The sequence below is a fragment of the Cicer arietinum genome, chromosome 5 (genome assembly GCF_000331145.2).
Source record: "Cicer arietinum cultivar CDC Frontier isolate Library 1 chromosome 5, Cicar.CDCFrontier_v2.0, whole genome shotgun sequence".
Taxonomy (NCBI): Eukaryota; Viridiplantae; Streptophyta; class Magnoliopsida; order Fabales; family Fabaceae; genus Cicer; species Cicer arietinum.
In genome coordinates this window covers 77,801,242-77,807,209 of record NC_021164.2, presented here as the reverse complement: position 1 = coordinate 77,807,209, position 5,968 = coordinate 77,801,242, and positions in this window count along the sequence as shown.

Below are 5,968 nucleotides of genomic sequence, written 5' to 3'. Positions count from 1 at the left end.
TATATATATATTCTTATCACATCAGCCACATAATGTATCGTATCAACCAACTCTTTCTATTTATTTTGCTCTTACACTTGTACTCTCAATTATTGTTGTTGTTTGCTTATATAAACAATGTTTCATTCGCACAATACTCTAAGGTTAAAGAAGGAGTTTGTTAATATAACTTTTTTTATGTATTATTAATTAATTACAATTTATAATTCATTAAAAATAATTAATTTTTATTATAATTATCTTTAAAATCATGTTTATAAATAATTGTAATTTTTATTACATTAACAATATAAATCACGATTAAACTAAAAAATATTATATTCCTACAAAGATTTTAAAACGTGAAAAATCTGAATTGAACCTGTGACCGATACATCAAAATAAGACCACTTACTTATGCACTACACCGGTTAAATGTATATTAAATGGAAACGAGGGTGAGCAAAAAAAAAAAAATGAGACAAAGTAGGAGTAATAATTTTCCTTTAACAATCAAGGGTTCACAATGATTCCTACATTATTGGGGCAGTAGCCTTAAAGTACTTTTCCAAATTGAGGCATGAGGTGATCCAAAGCCATGTCATACTCGATTCTACTTCCAATTATAGGCTCTAAACAACTTTTTTTTTTGCTAATTACGAAAATTTATTTTATTTTTATAATTAATTTTAATTTGAAATTGTAATTAATACTTTTAATTTGAAATTCATTATTTTTGTGTCAAACATTAATTTATATTTGTACAATGTATTTTAACTCAAAATTAAGAAAAAATTTATAATACATTTGTTAATTCAACATATACTAATATATTTAATCATTAAATTAATAAATAAATGAGTTTTTTAAAGAAAATCATCTTCTATCATTTGAAAATTATAATAGCTAAATATTAACATTTATTAAAAATGTCTACAAAATGATTTTTTTTAAATTTTTATTATTTATAATATTGAATTTTTACGATAAAATATAAAAAATTAAAATAATATTTATAAACAATGAAATGATGTATTTTTTTATGAAATGATATTATTTTAAATACAAAAGTCGATAAATAATTATTTAATTTATAAAATAATTTTAAATTATTTAATTTAGAGAACACATATATGAATATACTTCAATTTATAAATACACAGTAAAAATTTATCAAAATTAATTTTACAAAATCAATACATTTAAAATGAATTGCTGTCACCAATATAGACACAAATAACCTAAAATAAAGGGCTAATAACAGTGACCATTGTATCTGGCTCGATTACGTTTTTTTTTATAAATAATACCTGGCTAATTTACTTATTCACAAGTGGCATGGTCCCTGTTTATGTTATTTAGTATAGCTGTCCGACAAATAAATAAATGAATATTAAAGTCTACTTTAGGGAATGCTCTTTCTCCGGTTGATACTAAGGGAATGCTTTAGTAGTAGTAGTTAAGAAACATTCTGTATTATTGTTGAAATTAATAAAAATTTCATTTGATAATAAATATTGAATACTTTATATTTAAATATTAAGAATAATACTTTTTTATTAAAAGCTTCATTTTGGATTTTTTTTCCTGGATATAACATTTTCTTATACTTTGAATGTTTATTTGCATTTTGTCTTATGAAATTTTGAGTTGTAAAAGTGTGGTCAAAGAGGAGTCAAATATGATTATCTTACTTTTCAATATAGCCTGTATAATTTTTATTTAATACTTTTAATTCATATACAAGTTTGTTTTTTAATTTTCAAAAGATTAATATTAACTTTTTTGGTTTTCTCAATAAATTTCGATGTTTTATTCTAAAATAATAACTACTCAAATTTTGCATAAAAATAATGATAAAACTTAACACTACTTTATTTTGATAAAATTATTAAACACATAAAATTTAAGATAAATATATTATGATTTTTAATTTAAGTCATTGATAAAAGATAATTAGAGAAAAATAAATTGTATGATGTTGACAATTAAGATAGTCTTATTTACCTCAAATGTTACATAAATTTATATAGTCAATTAGATAAACAATTAACTAGTGTAAAATAATTTAAAAAGATGTTTTAATCAATTCCTTTCCTGAATTTGTGCATATGCGTCAGTTTGCACATATGCGCGCCTCCGTCTGGCCGGCTCGGCTCAATCGGGTTGGGCTTGAGTGTGGGCTAAATGGTGTATTATTTTTTTGCCCTAGTCAAAACCTAATAAATTTAGCTGTGCAATTTTATGTGGATCCAGTTTGATGGATCGCACATTTTTCTCTCATTTAGTTAAGAGTTCCTCTATAAATAAATGATTTTGCTTAGTGGGAAAATCACACCAAAAGTTCTTCGAAAACCTAAGACTTTTCTAGTAATCATAGTACCATATTACGCGTAGCATTTTTTAACTGTCATATTAATGGTATAATTCTAAAACAGTTTTCTACGGTGCAGTAGAACTCCAATATAATGAATTTCGTGGTTGATAGTCTGTCTTGCACTATTGAGTTGTGCCATAAAACATCTTAAAAAGATCGAGTTAGTCAACAACTCCATTCAGTAATATCTTCTGTGACATAAATTTATTTTGAAACTCAAATAAAAAAAACATAATGTGATATTTTCTATTTATTAAGGTTGTTTTGGAATGCATCTGGAAAACATATTGATACTAAATCACCTAAATTCTCTTGTTTTCTTCTCTCGTTCTCTATACTTTTTTTTCTTTCTTCATTCTTGCCTACCTTTCCACTTTACTTTCCCAATTAAACATACGATAAATGTAGTTTTATATATTGAAATTAACAGGGTTAATTAGTCTAGCATTATATAGTTACTACTTTTTCACTATGTTTAGAATACGGAAAGGAAAAGATAAATGACACAAAAGGAAAATTGTGTATTTCAAAATATTTTCTATCGTTAAATTTTTGTAATTAGAGACAGATGGAAAATATGTAGATGATTTTAAATGTATTCTTTATCTTCATGTTAAGTATATATTAACAATTTTTTTTTCTTCTCTTCTCTTTTTACCGATTTACTCGTAATCTTATTTTTGGATTGTTTTTTTTAATTTTAAAATAATACAATATTTTATCTTCTTAATTTTTCCTTTAATCACTTAAAAGATTTTATTGTTTTTTTTTATTATCTTTCTTTTTTCTCGTCACATTTCCTTGCTTACACTTTAATTTATCAACCAAAGTAGCCCAAACGCGATCTCATAGTCTGGTGTTGATCTAATTATTTTTTTACAAAGAAAAACTAATGTATTTCACTAAAAATTAATATTTAAAGAAAAGTCAGAGAAAAATTGATAATATTTTTTTTTAACTTATAAACAAATGATAACTAAATTTTTGCACAGCTGCAAATTCAGATTCAGATTCGATTCCATAACATAATATGATATACAACCTAACAATTTATATTTATGATATAAAAACCAAATTTTAGTGTAATTGTGTTCCTTTCTAATTATCCATTTTGTTTAAAATATTTGATTTATAAGTTTATCTTTATGTATCTAATCAAACAATTTAGTAGTATTTTTTTAAACAAGTGTACTTCAAATATATTGATTTTTTTATTTTATTTTAAATTATTAATATTGAAAACGGGTGTTTCGAAAAATTATTTTGATTTTCTTTTGAAAATTTAACTTTTTAAATTAATTTTTATTTATTTATTCATTTTAACAAATATATATTTTGTAATTTTTTGAATTTGTTTTGATTTTTCTAAGAAAATAATTTGAAAATTTATATTTTTTTTCAAAAAAATAAATTGTCAATTTAAATTTATCAATAAGAGAACATTTCGAAATTATAACAATTCCTTAAGGGGTATTCATTTTGTATTATCTCTTTCTATTAAAGAGTTTATTTTTTTATGCAAAAGTGGCCATACCCCTAACAAAAACACAAAACTAAAATATATGGGAATAACGTATGACTGACCCAATAAATTTAGAAGCTTAAAATAAAATTTAAAATAAAACTTTTTCAAAATTAATAATAATAAAATTGAAGGCATTTTAAACCAAAATATTTTTTGTAATATCAAACAATTTTTTCTATGGATACAATATTAAACAACATACAAATAAATATTAAATACATATCTTGTTGTTCAATTAATTAGTACTGAAGTTACAGAGTGAAATAAATTTATACTATATTGACTAAAACAAATTAATACTAAAAAATTAAGGTTTAAATATATTTTAAATTTTTATAAAATTTCAACATTTTAATTTAATCTATGTAAACTAAATATAATTTTTAGCTCTTATAAAATTATCATGCATGAAATTTTAGTTCATATTATAAAGAGAACATATACTTTTTTAATAAACTTTTTCAAACATATATATAAGAATATAAAAAGTTCCTCCATATATAAAATGAGTTCCAAATTCGATTGCTAAGTATATATTTTTGTTACTTTCATATTAAGTTTTTTATATTTTAAAAAATTCATATTTAATTCATCTAAATTTAAAAAGTTCTAATTTTTTAATAAGAATTTATTATAATATTCTAAACATACTCACAAAAAAATCATTCAATTTTTTAAAATCGAGGAATAGTTAAATATGTTTCATTTTAGTAGAGACTAAAACAGTTTAAAGAATTTTTTCTTATAGAAACTAAAAGTTGTATTTTTTATTTTATAGAGATTGAAATTTAAAATATTGAACCTTTATAAGAACTAAAAAATATTTAACCCAAAAGTTAATAATATTAATTAAATAAAAATATAATTTCAAAACTTAAAAGTATTCGAGGTTTAAATGGTCGGTCTCAGTTGTCTCCCATAAGACCATCTCCAACTTAATGGTTTATTAAATAAGGTCAACTGTGCCACATCATCAATGAATTTACTTATTTTGGTGAACTCAACATAAGTTTATTAAATATGATACACTGTGGCACAAAGTAACACATTCATTTCTTTATTGTTTAAAGGTTAAAAATTCCACAACTTTTATTTATACATTAATATTTTATTTTATTATAACTTAAAATATCAATTTAAATATTTCAATTAATATTATTATATATTATTTTAATTTAAAATAAAATTGAATTTAAATGTTTATAACAATAATAAAAATTAAATGTTAAATACATTACATAAATAATTAAAAATAACAAAAGAAATTAATAAAAAAGGTAACCATTATAAATTTATTATTATTAATAAATTAATAAAAAAATATAGCAATCATAAAATTATTATTATTAAATTATGATAGTACATTTTTTCGACGGTTTGATAGAACTTACAATAGTGACGACAGACACAATTTCTAAAAATAAACTTTTTTTTTTACCACACTTAAAGATGCTCTTAGATCTCATATCAACCCTAAAAAGACAACAACACTCTTGTCAATCAATAAGGCGCAAGAGACAAAAGTTGAAACAAAATAAACTTTTTGATAAGGAATAGACTAAACTAAATTTGGTAAAAACATATCTTACATGGTTAGCTTCGCAAAAACCAAGTCAAAGAATAGTTCTCCAAGTGAGGCAGGAGCACCAATATCTGATTAACCATTAAAAATAAGGATGTAACGCACTGCACCCATCAAGCATCAAACCCACTACCACTTTTAAATCTTATTCAATATCAATAGCTTTGAATTCACAATCCAAAGATAACTGAAGCCCTTTTTGGATAGCTCATATATCTATCATGGTTAGGGGTGTTCAAAAAAACCAAAAACTGAACCAAACTGCCGAACCGAACCGAACCGAACTGGTTTTGAACTGAACTGGTTTAAGAACCGAACTGTTTTCGAACTGATTTTGTAAAACCAGAACTGAACCGAACCGGTTTTTCAATTCAAAAAACCGAACCGAACCGGTTTTTTGTTTAAAAAAACCAAACCGAACCGGTTTTTATTTCAAAAAACTTGAACCGAATTTTTTTTAGTCGTAATTAGGGGTAATTATGAAAATTTTGGCCTATATGAACAA